This window comes from Petromyzon marinus (genome assembly GCF_048934315.1).
Source record: "Petromyzon marinus isolate PM22_M1 ecotype Great Lakes invasive population chromosome 73 unlocalized genomic scaffold, UKy_Petmar_22M1.pri1.0 chr73_unloc.4, whole genome shotgun sequence".
NCBI classification, from domain to species: domain Eukaryota; kingdom Metazoa; phylum Chordata; class Hyperoartia; order Petromyzontiformes; family Petromyzontidae; genus Petromyzon; species Petromyzon marinus.
This window is the reverse complement of record NW_027422610.1, coordinates 143,142-162,500: the sequence shown is the minus strand read 5'-3', so window position 1 is coordinate 162,500 and position 19,359 is coordinate 143,142. Positions and strand designations below refer to the sequence as shown.

Sequence of the window (19,359 nt, the reverse complement as noted above, 5' to 3'; positions counted from 1 at the left end):
GTAGCATCCTTCACGAGCCTCCTCCACAGAGGCCGATCTTGACACCGCTGGTACCAGTCATCGGCAAGTCCACTCAGCTCCACGTCCTCCTGTACCACATCACTCCATCTCTTCTCTAGCCCGTGCCGCGCCCGCTTAGCCCCCTCAATCCGGCCAAACAAAAGCTGTTTCGGCATGCGGTGGCTGGGCATGCGGGCTACATGACCCAGCCATCGCAGCCTTGCCTGCCGGAGGAGCTCACCGATGGGACCCTGCCCAGATCTTTCAAGGATTTGTGAGCTCCTCACACAATCCAGTCTGGTTAAACCCAGGATGGATCGTAGGCAGGCCAGCCTAAATGTTTCTAACCGGCGAAGATGTTCCATTAGGGGGGTCCACGTTTCGCAAGCGTAGAGAAGGGAGGGAATGACCGTGGCCGAGAAGACCTGAAGCTTAGTGCGGAGCGACAGACCAGGTAGCTTCCACACAGCGTTACGCAACCGATGAAAAGATATTGCCGCTCGACTGATTCGGAGTGAGACCTCTGCTGTTAAACTGGTGCCAGTCATAAGCACACTGCCCAGGTATGGGAAACTCTCCACTCTCTCCACAACTGCCCCATCACCGATTGGGAGTTGTGGGGGTGGAGTGTCCGATGGTACAAAATACCCAGGCAGGTGCTTGGTTTTGGTGGGGCTGATGGTAAGGCCCCACCTCTTAGTGGCACGCTCCAGTCTCAGCAGCAGCGTCTCCAACTCCTCCTCTGACTGAGCAGCTATTACCAAGTCATCAGCATACATAACGTGGTTGAGCAATAGGGAGCCATCCCTTGACCGCACCCGGGCATCGATTAGCCTCCCATTATATCTGTACCATATGGAGATTCCCCCGGTACAGCTATTGAAGGCTTCACGAACTACGTGGTCAAAATAGATGTTAAATAATGTGGGAGCCAGAGGACATCCCTGTCGCACCCCAAGGTGTACAGGGAATGGCTCTGACTCCCGGCCACGTAGTTTTACCCGGGCCCGCTCACCATTATGAAGGTCCTTAATGATCGTGAGCAGAGGGTCAGGTACTCCAAAAGCACGAAGAACGACCCAGAGCCCCGGCCTACTGATGGTATCATAGGCCTTGACCAGGTCAATAAAGCAGAGATGTAGGTCTTGTTGGAATTCCCTACACCTCTGCTGTAGCAGACGGACAGAAAATATGGCATCTGTGCAGGACCGCCCTTTCCTGAAACCGCATTGGGGCTCCGCAAGCCTCTCCTCAGCGTGCCTGGCAAGGCGATGCTGAATAATCCTTGCCAGGACCTTTCCCGGCACACTGAGGAGTGAGATGCCCCTGTAGTTGTTACAGTCTGTGCGGTCCCCCTTCTTAAAAAGGGGGACCACCAGGGCATCCTTCCAATCCTGCGGAACCCGTCCAGTGGTCCAGACTGTTGTTATGATGTCATATAGGGCAGTCTGTGCACAAACGCCACCCTCCCTCAGCATTTCGCTTGGAAGATCATCTCTGCCCGCTGCCTTTCCTGGTCTCAGACTCCGGATCGCCTTCAATACTTCCTCAGCAGATGGCACCTCAGCCAGCCACTCACAGGGGGTGACTTCATCCAATATTTGAGGCACCGCAGCCTCAGCAGGGTCATCCTCACTTTGTGCCACGATGTTTTCCTGGCTGAGGGATTTTCCCTCCCCCAGGACCTCACAGAAATGCTCAGCAAATCTGCGAACCTGTTCCTGGGGGTCGGAAATTGGATCGCCGTTTTTTCCCCTAATGATGGTAATAGGTGTGGCGCTGCAGGTTACTTTTTTGATGGAGTTAAATAGAGATTTGTGATCACGGGCCACTGAGGCAGACTCCATCTCCTCAGCAACCCGCGACCACCACCCATCCTTGCAGCGCCTCACGGCTCTCCGAACCTCCGAGCGAAGGCTGCGGTAAGCCTCCTCATTCTCTGACGTGGGACTCTGTAGCCGATGACAGTGGGCCTGTCGCTTTTTCTCAACCATCGTGAACAACTCCTCTGTCATCCAGGGTGTCTGGGGAGGTCTGGACCGCGTACCCAAAGCAGCCATTGCAGCTGCATGAGTCACAGTCCTAAACCTCGCCCATTTACCCTCGACATCAGGAGGAGTCGGGGACGATGCCAATCCCAGCCGCAAGCGATGATGAAATTCTCGCTTGCAACTTTCATCAGATAACTGAGACCAGGCCACTTTAGGTTGGAATGGGGTCCTGGGTGTACACCCACCACCGGAGTGGAAGAATGGCAGGCGCATCTTACAGATGACTAGTCGATGGTCAGAGGGCAGATCAGCTCCACGGTAGGTCCTGGTGTCAAGGACATGGGCTCGCATTCGCTGGTCCGTCACTATGTAGTCCAGCAGATGTTCTTGCTTGGACCCGGCATGCATCCATGATGTTGTGTGGATGCGCCGATGCCGGAACAGCGTGTTGGTAATTACAAGCCCATGGGCTGCACAAAAATCTAGCAGCCTCCTACCGTTGTTATTGAGCTGATCTGGCCCATGCCCTCCAATCACTCCAGGCCAGGTGCCAGTATCATGACCAACTCGGGCATTGAAGTCACCCAACATGATGACTCTATCCCGAGGGGCCACTTTAGCCAGCACCTGTGACAGGAGGTCATAGAAGGCATCTGACTCATCGGCTTTGCCTGCATCCCTCCACGGATGTTCATCTTCGGTGGGGGCATAAGTAACCACGACCACCATTCCTCGCCTCCGGTTGATGGGAAGGCGAGCCCAAAGTAGCCTGGGGCTTACAGCTTCCCACACCTCACCGCCACGCTCCCACGCCCCCTTCATTCTTTTGTTCAAAAGAAGACCCACACCCTGTTGTTTGGCAGTCTGCTGCCCCGAGTAGAGGACTGTCCACCCCTCATGGTGGCAGGAGCCAGAGCCGGTCCACCGGACCTCCTGAATGCCGCATAGATCCAGGCGGTACCGGTCCAGCTCCCGACAGAGGAGTGGCAGCCTCTCCTCTGCAGTGAGCGTTCGAACATTCCACGTGGCCATACATACATACACACAGACACACACACTAACATACATACATTCACATACACACACACACATACATACACACAGACAGACATACATACACACAGATACACACACTAACATACATACATTCACATACACACACACACATACACACACAGACACACACTAACATACATACATACACACAGACACACACACTAACATACATACATTCACATACACACACACACATACACACATACACACACACAGACAGACACACACTAACATACACACATACATACACACAGACACACACACTAACATACACACACACACAGACAGACACACACATACATACATACACACAGACACACACACTAACATACATACATTCACATACACACACACAGACACACATACACACACAGACAGACACACACTAACATACATACATACACACAGACACACACACTAACATACATACATTCACATACACACAGACAGACATACATACACACAGATACACACACTAACATACATACATTCACATACACACACACAGACAGACACACTAACATACATACATTCACATACATACACATACACACACACAGAAAGACACACTAACATACATACATTCACATACATACACATACACACACAGACAGACACACTAACATACATACATTCACATACACACGGACACACACACTAACATACACTAACATACATACATTCACATACACACACACACACAGACACACACACTAACATACACTAACATACATACATTCACATACACACACACACACAGACACACACACTAACATACACTAACATACATACATTCACATACACACGGACACACACACTAACATACACTAACATACATACATTCACATACACACACACACAGACACACACACTAACATACACTAACATACATACATTCACATACACACACACTAACATACATTAATTCACATACACACACACAGACACACACACTAACATACATACATTCACATACACACACACACAGACACACACACATACACACTAACATACATACATTCACATACACACACACAGACACACACACACTAAATACATACATTCACATACACACACACAGACACACACACACACATACACACTAACATACATACATTCACATACACACACACAGTGTCACATATACACACACATACACACACAGACACACACACACATACACACACACACATTCACATACACACACAGACATACATACACACATACACATACATACACACACAACAACAACAACCGCCATTCGCCACTAAGTGGCGGTGACGTCACCACGACGCTTGTGCCAGGCTATGTGCACCCTGAGGCCACGTGAAGTGTCGAACGCCCGCTGGCAGGAGGTCACGGGGCAGACCCAGGTGCCACGGGTCGACTGACTGAGATGACTGGCTGATGCACCACCTGTGCCCCCTACTGTGCCAACCTGCTGTGCTTTAGCCACCCGGCGCTCCGCTCGTTGTTGTGAGCGTCGCTCCTCCGTCCTCCGTTGTTGTTGGAGGGCGACTGCCTCCAACTGCCCATTAGCGTCCTTCACGAGCCTCCTCCACAGAGGCCGATCCTGACACCGCTGGTACCAGTCATCGGCAAGTCCACTCAGCTCCACGTCCTCCTGTACCACATCACTCCATCTCTTCTCTAGCCCGTGCCGTGCCCGCTTAGCCCCCTCAATCCGGCCAAACAAAAGCTGTTTCGGCATGCGGTGGCTGGGCATGCGGGCTACATGACCCAGCCATCGCAGCCTTGCCTGCCGGAGGAGCTCACCGATGGGACCCTGCCCAGATCTTTCAAGGATTTGTGAGCTCCTCACACAATCCAGTCTGGTTAAACCCAGGATGGATCGTAGGCAGGCCAGCCTAAATGTTTCTAGCCGGCGAAGATGTTCCATTAGGGGGGTCCACGTTTCGCAAGCGTAGAGAAGGGAGGGAATGACCGTGGCCGAGAAGACCTGAAGCTTAGTGCGGAGCGACAGACCAGGTAGCTTCCACACAGCGTTACGCAACCGATGAAAAGATATTGCCGCTCGACTGATTCGGAGTGAGACCTCTGCTGTTAAACTGGAGCCAGTCATAAGCACACTGCCCAGGTATGGGAAACTCTCCACTCTCTCCACAACTGCCCCATCACCGATTGGGAGTTGTGGGGGTGGAGTGTCCGATGGTACAAAATACCCAGGCAGGTGCTTAGTTTTGGTGGGGCTGATGGTAAGGCCCCACCTCTTAGTGGCACGCTCCAGTCTCAGCAGCAGCGTCTCCAACTCCTCCTCTGACTGAGCAGCTATTACCAAATCATCAGCATACATAACGTGGTTGAGCAATAGGGAGCCATCCCTTGACCGCACCCGGGCATCGATTAGCCTCTCATTATATCTGTACCATATGGAGATTCCCCCGGTACAGCTATTGAAGGCTTCACGAACTACGTGGTCAAAATAGATGTTAAATAATGTGGGAGCCAGAGGACATCCCTGTCGCACCCCAAGGTGTACAGGGAATGGCTCTGACTCCCGGCCACGTAGTTTTACCCGGGCCCGCTCACCATCATGAAGGTCCTTAATGATCGTGAGCAGAGGGTCAGGTACTCCAAAAGCACGAAGAACAACTCAGAGCCCAGGCCTACTGATGGTATCATAGGCCTTGACCAGGTCAATAAAGCAGAGATGTAGGTCTTGTTGGAATTCCCTACACCTCTGCTGTAGCAGACGGATAGAAAATATGGCATCTGTGCAGGACCGCCCTTTCCTGAAACCGCATTGGGGCTCCGCAAGCCTCTCCTCAGCGTGCCTGGCAAGGCAATGCTGAATAATCCTTGCCAGGACCTTTCCCGGCACACTGAGAAGTGAGATGCCCCTGTAGTTGTTACAGTCTGTGCGGTCCCCCTTCTTTAAAAGGGGGACCACCAGGGCATCCTTCCAATCCTGCGGAACCCGTCCAGTGGTCCAGACTGTTGTTATGATGTCATATAGGGCAGTCTGTGCACAAACGCCACCCTCCCTCAGCATTTCGCTTGGGAGATCATCTCTACCCGCTGCCTTTCCTGGTCTCAGACTCCGGATCGCCTTCAGTACTTCCTCGACAGATGGCACCTCAGCCAGCCACTCACAGGGGGTGACTTCTTCCAATATTTGAGGCACCGCAGCCTCAGCAGAGTCATCCTCACTTTGTGCCACGATGTTTTCCTGGCTGAGGGATTTTCCCTCCCCCATGACCTCACAGAAATGCTCAGCAAATCTGCAAACCTGTTGCTGGGGGTCGGAGATTGGATCACCGTTTTTTCCCCTAATGATGGTAATAGGTGTGGCGCTGCAGGTTACTTTTTTGATGGAGTTAAATAGAGATTTGTGATCACGGGCCACTGAGGCAGACTCCATCTCCTCAGCAACCCGCGACCACCACCCATCCTTGCAGCGCCTCACGGCTCTCCGAACCTCCGAGCGAAGGCTGCGGTAAGCCTCCTCATTCTCTGACGTGGGATTCTGTAGCCGATGACAGTGGGCCTGTCGCTTTTTCTCAACCATCCTGAACACCTCCTCTGTCAGCCAGGGTCTCTGGGGAGGTCTGGACCGTGTACCCAAAGCAGCCATTGCAGCTGCATGAGTCACAGTCCTAAACCTCGCCCATTTACCCTCGACATCAGGAGGAGTCGGGGACGATGCCAATCCCAGCCGCAAGCGATGATGAAATTCTCGCTTGCAACTTTCATCAGATAACTGAGACCAGGCCACTTTAGGTTGGAATGGGGTCCTGGGTGTACACCCACCACCGGAGTGGAAGAATGGTAGGCGCATCTTACAGATGACTAGTCGATGGTCAGAGGGTAGATCAGCTCCACGGTAGGTCCTGGTGTCAAGGACATGGGCTCGCATCCGCTGGTCCGTCACTATGTAGTCCAGCAGATGTTCTTGCTTGGACCCGGCATGCATCCATGATGTTGTGTGGATGCGCCGATGCCGGAACAGCGTGTTGGTAATTACAAGCCCATGGGCTGCACAAAAATCTAGCAGCCTCCTACCGTTGTTATTGAGCTGATCTGGCCCATGCCCTCCAATCACTCCAGACCAGGTACCAGTATCATGACCAACTCGGGCATTGAAGTCACCCAACATGATGACTCTATCCCGAGGGGCCACTTTAGCCAGCACCTGTGACAGGAGGTCATAGAAGGCATCTGACTCATCGGCATTGCCTGCATCCCTCTACGGATGTTCATCTTCGGTGGGGGCATAAGTAACCACGACCACCATTCCTTGCCTCCGGTTGATGGGAAGGCCAGCCCAAAGTAGCCTGGGGCTTACAGCTTCCCACACCTCACCGCCACGCTCCCACGCCCCCTTCATTCTTTTGTTCAGAAGAAGAGCCACTCCCTGTTGTTTGGCAGTCTGCTGCCCCGAGTAGAGGACTGTCCACCCCTCATGGTGGCAGGAGCCAGAACCGGTCCACCGGACCTCCTGAATGCCACAGAGATCCAGGCGGTACCGGTCCAGCTCCCGACAGAGGAGTGGCAGCCTCTCCTCTGCAGTGAGCGTTCGAACATTCCACGTGGCCACCCGTAGTGGCTTTTCGTTGTTTCTAGAGGAGCCCCGAGGGTAGGTATTCAATCTCCGGGCTCCGCCAATTGGGGTTTGGCCAGGAGACGTCATAGACGCCTGGCCCCCCGGGGCCTCCGGCACAAGCTTATTTGTTACATATTTCAGTTTAACTCGTGGTTTAGTGGTAATTAATTGAAGGTGGAGGGGGTATAAGCCCCTCGCACCCGTCCAGAGCCCCCGTTTAGCCCCTGTGGTGGACACATATGCCATGACACAGACACACACAGACACACAGACACACAGATGAAGGTCCCCTGTTTAGCCTCTATGGTGTCTCTCCCCCCGTGTCTCTCCACCCGTGTCTCTCTCCCCATGTCTCTCTCCCCGTGTCTCTCTCCCCATGTCTCTCCCCCCGTGTCTCACCCCCCGTGTCTCTCTCCCGTGTCTCTCCCCCCGTGTCTCTCCCCCCGTGTCTCTCCCCCCGTGTCTCTCCCCCCGTGTCTCTCCCTCCGTGTCTCTCCACCCGTGTCTCTCCCCCCATGTCTCTCTCCCCGTGTCTCTCCCCCCGTGTCTCTCCCCCCGTGTCTCACCACCCGTGTCTCTCCCCCCGTGTCTCTCCCCCCGTGTCTCACCCCCCGTGTCTCTCCCCCCGTGTCTCACCCCCCGTGTCTCTCCCCCCATGTCTCTCCCCCCGTGTCTCTCTCCCCGTGTCTCTCTCCCAGTGTCTCCCCCATGTCTCCCCCGTGTCTCCCCGTGTCTCCCCCGTGTCTCCCCGTGTCTCTCCCGTGTCTCCCCCGTGTCTCCCCGTGTCTCTCCCGTGTCTCACCGTGTCTCCCCCGTGTCTCCCCCGTGTCTCCCCGTGTCTCACCGTGTCTCCCCCGTGTCTCCCCGTGTCTCACCGTGTCTCCCCCGTGTCTCCCCCGTGTCTAACCGTGTCTCCCCCGTGTCTCCCCCGTGTCTCACCGTGTCTCCCCCGTGTCTCCCCCGTGTCTCCCCGTGTCTCCCCCGTGTCTCCCCGTGTCTCCCCCGTGTCTAACCGTGTCTCCCCCATGTCTCACCGTGTCTCCCCCGTGTCTCCCCGTGTCTCCCCCGTGTCTAACCGTGTCTCCCCCATGTCTCACCGTGTCTCCCCCGTGTCTCCCCGTGTCTCCCCCGTGTCTCCCCCGTGTCTAACCGTGTCTCCCCCGTGTCTCCCCCGTGTCTCCCCGTGTCTCCCCCGTGTCTCCCCCGTGTCTCACCGTGTCTCCCCCGTGTCTCCCCGTGTCTCCCCCGTGTCTCCCCCGTGTCTCACCGTGTCTCCCCCGTGTCTCCCCCGTGTCTCACCGTGTCTCCCCCGTGTCTCCCCCCGTGTCTCCCCGTGTCTCACCGTGTCTCCCCCGTGTCTCCCCCGTGTCTCACCGTGTCTCCCTGTGTCTCCCCCGTGTCTCCCCCGTGTCTCACCGTGTCTCCCCCGTGTCTCCCCCGTGTCTCCCCCGTGTCTCCCCGTGTCTCCCCCGTGTCTCCCCCGTGTCTAACCGTGTCTCCCCCGTGTCTCCCCCGTGTCTCACCGTGTCTCCCCCGTGTCTCCCCCGTGTCTCACCGTGTCTCCCCCGTGTCTCACCGTGTCTCCCCCGTGTCTCCCCGTGTCTCACCGTGTCTCACCGTGTCTCCCCCGTGTCTAACCGTGTCTCCCCCGTGTCTCACCGTGTCTCACCGTGTCTCCCCCGTGTCTCACCGTGTCTCCCCCGTGTCTCACCGTGTCTCCCCCCGTGTCTCCCCCGTGTCTCCCCCGTGTCTCCCCCATGTCTCACCGTGTCTCCCCCGTGTCTCACCGTGTCTCCCCCGTGTCTCCCCCGTGTCTCACCGTGTCTCCCCCGTGTCTCCCCGTGTCTCCCCCGTGTCTAACCGTGTCTCCCCCGTGTCTCCCCCGTGTCTCCCCCGTGTCTCCCCGTGTCTCCCCCATGTCTCACCGTGTCTCCCCCGTGTCTCCCCCGTGTCTCACCGTGTCTCCCCCGTGTCTCCCCGTGTCTCCCCCATGTCTGCCATCTTGCCGTTGGGAGTCTCTCCGAGCCAGCGTCTCGCACGGCTGACCCACTGGTGACCACAAGCAGAAGTCACTCAGTCAGCCGGTCAGTCACTCAGTTAGTCAGTCAGTCACTCAGTTAGTCAGTCAGTCAGTCACTCAGTTAGTCAGTCACTCAGTTAGTCAGTCAGTCACTCAGTCAGTCAGTCACTCAGTCAGTCACTCAGTCAGTCACTCAGTCAGTCAGTCAGTGAGTCAATCAGTCAGTCACTCAGTCAATCAGTCACTCAGTCAGTCAGTCTGTCACTCAGTCAGTCACTCAGTCACTCAGTCAGTCACTCAGTCAGTCAGTTAGTCAGTCAGTCACTCAGTCAGTCACTCAGTCAGTCACTCAGTCACTTCGTCAGTCAGTCACTCAGTCAGTCACTCAGTCAGTCAGTTACTCAGTCAGTCAGTCACTCAGTCAGTAACTTAGTCAGTCACTCGGTCACTCACTTGCTCAGTCACTCAGTCAGTCACTCAGTCAGTCAGTCACTCACTTAGTCAGTCAGTCAATCACTCAGTCAGTCACACAGTCAGTCACTCACTCAGTCAGTCAGTCACTCAGTCAGTCACTCAGTCAGTCACTCAGTCAGTCACTTAGTCACTCAGTCACTCACTCGCTCAGACAGTCACTCAGTCAATCACTCAGTCAGTCACTCAGTCACTCAGTCAGTCACTCAGTCAGTAACTTAGTCAATCAGTCAGTCACTCAGTCAGTCACTCACTCACTCAGTCACTCACTCAGTCACTCACTCACTCGCTCAGTCACTCAGTCAGTCACTCACTCAGTCACTCAGTCATACACTCAGTCACTCACTCACTCAGCCACTCACTCAGTCACTCACTCAGACACTCACTCAGACACTCACTCAGTCACTCACTCACCCACTCACTCAGTCAATCACTCACTCACTCACTCAGTCAATCACTCACTCACTCAGTCAGTCACTCACTCACTCAGTCACTCACTCAGTCACTCACGCACTTGCTCAGTCAGTCAATCACTCACTCGCTGTCACTCACTCAGTCACTCATTCGCTCAGTCAGTCACTCAGTCAGTCACTTAGTCAATCAGTCAGTCACTTAGTCAGTCACTCAGTCAGTCAGTCACTCAGTCAGTCAGTCACTCAGACAGTCAGTCACTCAAGTCAGTCACTCAGTCAGTCAGCCACTTAGTCAGTCACTCAGTCAGTCACTCAGTCAGCCAGTGACTCACTCACTCAAGTCAGTCAGTCACTAAGTCAGTCACTCACCCAATCACTCAGTCAGTCACTCAGTCAATCAGTCAGTTACTCAGTCAGTCAATCAGTCAATCACTCAGTCAGTCACTCAGTCACTCAGTCACCCACTGACTCACCCACACACTCACCCACCCACTCACTCACCTAATCACCCACTCACCCATTTACCCACTCACTCACTCACCTACTCACTCAGTCAGTCACTCACTCACTCAGTCACCCACTCACTCAGTGACCCACTCACTCACCCACTCACTCAGTCACTCAACCACTAAGTCAGCTACTCACCCACTCACCCACCCACTCACCTACTCACTCACCCAGTCAATCACCCCTCACCAACTCACCCACTCACCCACCTACTCACCTCCTCACTCACTCACTCACCCACTCACCCACCCACTCACCCACCCACTCACTCACCCACTCACTCACCCACCTACTCACCCACTCACTCACCCACCAACTCACCCACTCACTCACTCACCCACTAACTAACCCACTCACTCACCCACCCTGCCACTCACCCACCCACTCACTCACTCACCCACTCACTCACTCACCTACTCACCCAATCACTCACCCACTCACCCCCACCCAACCACCGACTCACTCACCCACTCACTCCCCAACTCACCCACTCACCCACCCCACCCACCCCACCCACCCATCCACCTCACCCACCCACTCACCCCTAACGCTAACTCACCCACCCACCCACCCACCACCCTCACCCACCACCCACCACACTCCACTCACTCACCCACCCACCCACTCACCACCACCCACCCACCCACTCACCCACCCACTCACCCACTCACTCACTCACCCACTCACTCACCCACGCACTCACTCACCACCCACTCACCCACCACTCACCCACCCACCCACCACCCCCACCCACTCACCCACCACCCACTCACTCACTCACCCACCCACCCACCCACTCACCCACTCACCCACTCACTCACACACTCACTCACCCACTCACCCACCCACTCACTCACCCACCCACTCACTCACCCACCCACTCACCCACTCACCCACCCACTCACCCACCCATTCACCCACTCACTCACTCACCCACTCACCCACCCACCCACTCACCAACTCACCCACTCACCCACCCACCCACTCACCCACTCACCCACCCACTCACTCACCCACCCACCCACTCACCAACTCACTCACTCACCCACCCACCCACTCACCCACCCACCCACTCACTCACCCACTCACTCACTCACCCCACCCACTCACTCACCCACCCACCCTCCTCACCAACTCACTCACTCACCCACCCACCCACTCACCCACCCACCCACTCACTCACCCACTCACTCACTCACCCACTCACTCACCCACCTACTCACCCACTCACTCACCCACCAACTCACCCACTCACTTACTCACCCACTAACTAACCCACTCACTCACCCACCCTGCCACTCACCCACCCACTCACTCACTCACCCACCCACTCACTCACCTACTCACCCACTCACTCACCCACTCACTCACCCACTCACCACTCACTCACCCACCCACCCACCCACTCACTCACCCACTCACTCACTCAACTCTCACCCACTCACCCACCCACCCACTCACTCACCCACCCACCCACTCACTCACCCACCCACCCACCCCACTCACTCACCCACCACCCACCACTCACTCACTCACCCACCCACTCACCCACCCACTCACTCACACACTCACTCACCCACTCACCCACCCACTCACTCACCCACCCACTCACTCACCCACTCACTCACTCACCCACTCAGCCACTCACCCACCCATTCACCCACTCACTCACTCACCCACTCACCCACCCACCCACTCACCCACTCACCCACTCACTCACAAACTCACTCACTCACCGACCCACCCACTCACCCACCCACCCATTCACCCACTCACTCACTCACCCACTCACCCACCCACCCACTCACTCACCCACTCACTCACTCACCCACTCACCCACCCACTCACCCACCCACTCACCCACCCATTCACCCACTCACTCACTCACTCACCCACTCACCCACTCACCCACCCACTCACCCACTCACCAACTCACCCACTCACCCACCCACCCACTCACCCACTCACCCACCCACTCACTCACCCACCCACCCACTCACCAACTCACTCACTCACCCACCCACCCACTCACCCACCCACTCACTCACTCACCCACTCACCCACCCACTCACTCACCCACCCACTCCCCCACCCCCTCACCCACTCACTCACCCGCTAACTCACCCACTCACCCGCTAACTCACCCAGTCACTCACTCACTCACCCACCCACCCACTCACCCACCCACCCACTCACCCACCCACCCACCCACTCACTCACCCAGTCACTCACTCACTCACCCACTCACTCACCCACCCACCCACTCACCAACTCACCCACCCACTCACTCACCCACTCACCAACTCACCCACCCACTCACTCACCCACTCACCCACTCACTCACCCACCCACTCACTCACCCACCCACTCACTCACCCACTCACCCATCCACTCACCCACCCACTCACTCACCCACCCACCCACTCACCAACTCACCCACCCACCCACTCACCCACTCACCAACTCACCCACCCACTCACTCACTCACCCACTCACTCACTCACCCACTCACCCATCCACTCACCCACTCACTCACTCACCCACCCACTCACCCACTCACTCACCCACTCACTCACCCACTCACTTACTCACCCACCCACTCACCCATCCACCCACTCACTCACCCACTCACCCACCCACTCACCCACTCACTCACTCACCCACTCACTCACCCACGCACTCACTCACCCACCCACTCACCCACTCACTCACCCACCCACCCACTCACCCACCCACTCACCCACCACCCACTCACTCACTCACCACCCACCCACCCACTCACCCACTCACCCACTCACTCACACACTCACTCACCCACTCACCCACCCACTCACTCACCCACCCACTCACTCACCCACCCACTCACCCACTCACCCACCCACTCACCCACCCATTCACCCACTCACTCACTCACCCACTCACCCACCCACCCACTCACCAACTCACCCACTCACCCACCCACCCACTCACCCACTCACCCACCCACTCACTCACCCACCCACCCACTCACCAACTCACTCACTCACCCACCCACCCACTCACCCACCCACCCACTCACTCACCCACTCACTCACTCACCCACCCACTCACTCACCCACCCACCAGCCCTCTCACCAACTCACTCACTCACCCACCCACCCACTCACCCACCCACCCACTCACTCACCCACTCACTCACTCACCCACTCACTCACCCACCTCCACTCACCCACTCACCCACCCACCCACCTACCCACTCACTTACTCACCCACTAACTAACCCACTCACTCACCCACCCTGCCACTCACCCACCCACTCACTCCACCCACCACCCACTCTCACTCACCCACTCCACTCACCCACTCACTCACACCACTCACTCACTCACCCACCCAACCACCCACTCACTCACCCACTCACTCACCAACTCACCCACTCACCCACCCACCCACTCACTCACCCACCCACCCACTCACTCACCCACCCACCCACTCACTCACCCACTCACCCACCACCCACTCACTCACTCACCCACCCACTCACCCACCCACTCACTCACACACTCACTCACCCACTCACCCACCCACTCACTCACCCACCCACTCACTCACCCACTCACTCACTCACCCACTCAGCCACTCACCCACCCATTCACCCACTCACTCACTCACCCACTCACCCACCCACCCACTCACCCACTCACCCACATCACTCACAAACTCACTCACTCACCGACCCACCCACTCACCCACCCACCCATCCACCCACTCACCCACTCACCCACTCACCCACCCACCCACTCACTCACCCACTCACTCACTCACCCACTCACCCACCCACTCACCCACCCCCACCCATTCACCCACTCACTCACTCACACTCACCCACTCACCCACTCACCCACCCCACTCACCCACTCACCACTCACCCACTCACCCACCCACCACTCACCACTCACCCACTCACTCACCCACCCACCCACTCACCAACTCACTCACTCACCCACCCACCCACTCACCCACCCACTCACTCACTCACCCACTCACCCACCCTCCACTCACCCACCCACTCCCCCACCCCCTCACCCACTCACTCACCCGCTAACTCACCCACTCACCCCTCACTCACCCAGTCACTCACTCACTCACCCACCCACCCCACACCCACCCACCCCCCCACTCACCCACCACCCACCCACTCACTCACTCACTCACTCACTCACTCCCCACCCCCCCACTCACCAACTCACCCACCCACTCACTCACCCACTCACCACTCACCCACCCACTCACTCACCCACTCACCCACTCACCACCCACCCACTCACCCACCCACTCACTCACCCACTCACCCATCCACTCACCCACCCACTCACTCACCCACCCACCCACTCACCAACTCAACACCCACCCACTCACCCACTCACCAACTCACCCACCCACTCACTCACTCACCCACTCACTCACTCACCCACTCACCCATCCACTCACCCACTCACTCACTCACCCACCCACTCACCCACTCACTCACCCACTCACTCACCCACTCACTTACTCACCCACCCACTCACCCATCCACCCACTCACTCACCCACTCACTCACCCACTCACCCACTCACCTTCTCACCCACTCACTCACCCACTCACTCACTCACACACTTACCCACCCACTCACCCACCCACCAACTCACCCACCCACCCACTCACCCACCCACTCACCCACTCACTCACTCACCCACTCACCCACCCACCCACTCACCCACCCACTCACTCACTCACCCACTCACTCACCCACGCACTCACTCACCCACCCACTCACCCACTCACTCACCCACTCACTCACCCACTCACTCACCCACCCACCCACTCACCCACCCACCACCCACTCACCCACTCACCCACCCACTCACCCACTCACCCACTCACTCACACACTCACTCACCCACTCACCCACCCACTCACTCACCCACCCACTCACTCACCCACCCACTCACCCACCCATTCACCCACTCACTCACCCACTCACCCACCCACTCACCAACTCACCCACTCACTCACTCACCCACTCACTCACTCACCCACCCACCCACCAACCCATCCACCCACCCACTCATCCACCCACCAACTCACCCACCCACCAACTCATTCATAAACAAATCTCTTCCGTCTAGCCTCTGGCTAGACATCAGCGCATATGGAGGCTACAACAACAACCAACAACAACAACAACCACCACCAACAACAACCACCATCACCAACAACAACCACCATCACCAACCACCACCACCAACAACAACCACCACCACCACCAAACTACAACCACCACCAACAACAACAACAACCACCACCACCAAACAACAACCACCACCAACAACAACCAACAACAACCACCACCAACAACAACCACCATCACCAACCACCACCACCAACAACAACCACCACCACCAAACAACAACCACCACCAACAACAACCAACAACAACCGCCACTAACAACAACAACCGCCATTCGCCACTAAGTGGCGGTGACGTCACCACGACGCTCGTGCCAGGCTAGGTGCACCTTGAGGCTACCACGTGGAGTGAAGGCTACCGGCTCTGTAGCTACACACACAGAGTCGGTGGGTGGCCACCACCAGCACCACCCCCACGCCCGGCCGCCTTTGTATCTCTCCCCCAGTGATGGCGATGTTCACTACACCACCGCTACTCATTTAAGGCTGAGTCGATCCACGCGCGTCACACACCACGCGCGCGCGCGCTTACCAGATCACCTCGGGCCCCTATCCGCTGTACGCTTTGTTAGACGCTCGCGCCTATCCACGGCACCATTTTAAATCAAGCCTATCCGATGTATAATTTTCAATTCCCGCCTTTCCGACCAAACTTTTTAAGCCCCGCCTATCCGCTGTACCGTTTTGAATCCGGCCTATCCGCTGTAACATTTTAACATCCCCGCCGATCCGCTGTACCGTTTTAAATCCCGCCTATCCGATGTAACATTTTAACATCCCGCGATCCGCTGTTCCGTTTTAAATCTCGCCTATCCGATGTACTGTTTTAAATCCAGCCTATCCACGGCACCATTTTAAATCCGGCCTATCCGCTGTACTGTTTTAAATCCCGCCGATTAGATGCAACTTTTTAAGTCCCGCCCATCCGCTGTATTATTTTAAATCCCGCCTATCCGCTGTACCACTTTAAATGTAGAAAAACGTCAACACGAACTTTTGGTGACGTCAACTCGCACGGATGGCGCGCACGCTTACGCCGTCATCACGCACAACTTTTTGGCGGGAGAGGGGAAATTGGTAGTGACGTCTTCACAAAGAACAGCGAATGGTGGCCAATGACGTCATGTCGCATGACTCAAACGCGATGATGATGTCATGTAACATGACGATAATCATGTCATCGCGCTTGAGCTAAAAGGCGGGGCGCGAAGTGTGGTGACGTCAAAACTGCACCATAGACTCAACACTGCACCATAGACTCAACACTGCACCATAGACTCAACACTGCACCATAGACTCAACACTGCCCATAGACTCAACACTGCACCATAGACTCAACACTGCACCATAGACTCAACACTGCACCATAGACTCAACACTGCACCATAGACTCAACACTGCCCATAGACTCAACACTGCACCATAGACTCAGCACTGCACCATAGACTCAACACTGCCCATAGACTCAACACTGCACCATAGACTCAACACTGCACCATAGACTCAACACTGCACCATAGACTCAACACTGCACCATAGACTCAACACTGCCCATAGACTCAACCCTGCACCATAGACTCAACACTGCCCATAGACTCAACACTGCACCATAGACTCAACACTGCCCATAGACTCAACACTGCACCATAGACTCAACACTACCCATAGACTCAACACTTCACCATAGACTCAACCCTGCACCATAGACTCAACACTGCACCATAGACTCAACACTGCCCATAGACTCAATCCTGCACCATAGACTCAACACTGCCCATAGACTCAACACTGCCCATAGACTCAACACTGCACCATAGACTCAACACTGCCCATAGACTCAGCACTGCACCATAGACTCAAAACTGCAACATAGACTCAACACTGCACCATAGACTCAACACTGCACCATAGACTCAACACTGCCCATAGACTGAACACCGCCCATAGACTCAAAATTGCCCCATAGACTCAACACTGCACCATAGACTCAACACTGCCCCATAGACTCAACACTGCACCATAGACTCAACACTGCCCATAGACTGAACACCGCCCATAGACTCAACACTGCCCCATAGACTCATCACTGCACCATAGACTCAACACTGCACCATAGACTCAACACTGCCCATAGACTCAACACCGCCCATAGACTCAACACTGCACCATAGACTCAACACTGCCCCATAGACTCAACACTGCACCATAGACTCAACACTGCCCATAGACTCAACACCGCCCATAGACTCAACACTGCACCATAGACTCAACACTGCCCCATAGACTCAACACTGCACCATAGACTCAACACTGCACCATAGACTCAGCACTGCCCATAGACTCAGCACTGCACCATAGACTCAACAGTGCACCATAGTCTCAACACTGCACCATAGACTCAACACTACACCATAGACTCAACACTGCACATAGACTCAACACTGCACCATAGACTCAACACTGCACCATAGACTCATCATTGCACCATAGACTCAACACTGCACCATAGACTCAACACTGCCCGATAGACTCAACACTGCCCATAGACTCAACACTGCCCATTGACTCAACACTGCACCATAGACTCAACACTGCCCCATAGACTCAACACTGCACCATAGACTCAGCACTGCCCATAGACTCAACACTGCACCATAGACTCAGCACTGCACCATAGACTCAACACTGCACCATAGACTCAGCACTGCACCATAGACTCAGCACTGCCCATAGACTTAACACTGCACCATAGACTCAACACTGCACCATAGACTCAACACTGCACCATAGACTCAACACTGCACCATAGACTCAACACTGCCCATAGACTCAACACTGCACCATAGACTCAACACTGCACCATAGACTCAACACTGCACCATAGACTCAACACTGCACCATAGACTCAACACTGCACCATAGACTCAACACTACCCATAGACTCAGCACTGCCCATAGACTCAACACTGCCCATAGACTCAACCCTGCACCATAGACTCAACACTGCCCATAGACTCAACACTGCACCATAGACTCAGCACTGCCCATAGACTCAACACTGCACCATAGACTCAACACAGCACCATAGACCCAACACTGCACCATAGACTCAACACCATGCACCAT

The 19,359-nt window shown here is 55.6% G+C and overlaps 1 long non-coding RNA gene across 2 annotated transcripts in view; it reads right to left on the bottom strand.

Moving 5' to 3' along the window:
• LOC142908141 (uncharacterized) overlaps positions 1-16,947 on the bottom strand; it is a 22,052-nt gene extending 5,105 nt beyond the window's left edge. The window contains exons 1-2 of one of the 2 annotated variants that reach the window (XR_012931617.1): positions 16,766-16,947; positions 9,569-9,660 (exon numbers count right to left, since the gene is read on the bottom strand). This is a non-coding gene — a long non-coding RNA (uncharacterized LOC142908141). The other variant, XR_012931616.1, reaches the window with a different exon arrangement.
• Positions 16,948-19,359: the final 2,412 nt, after the last annotated feature.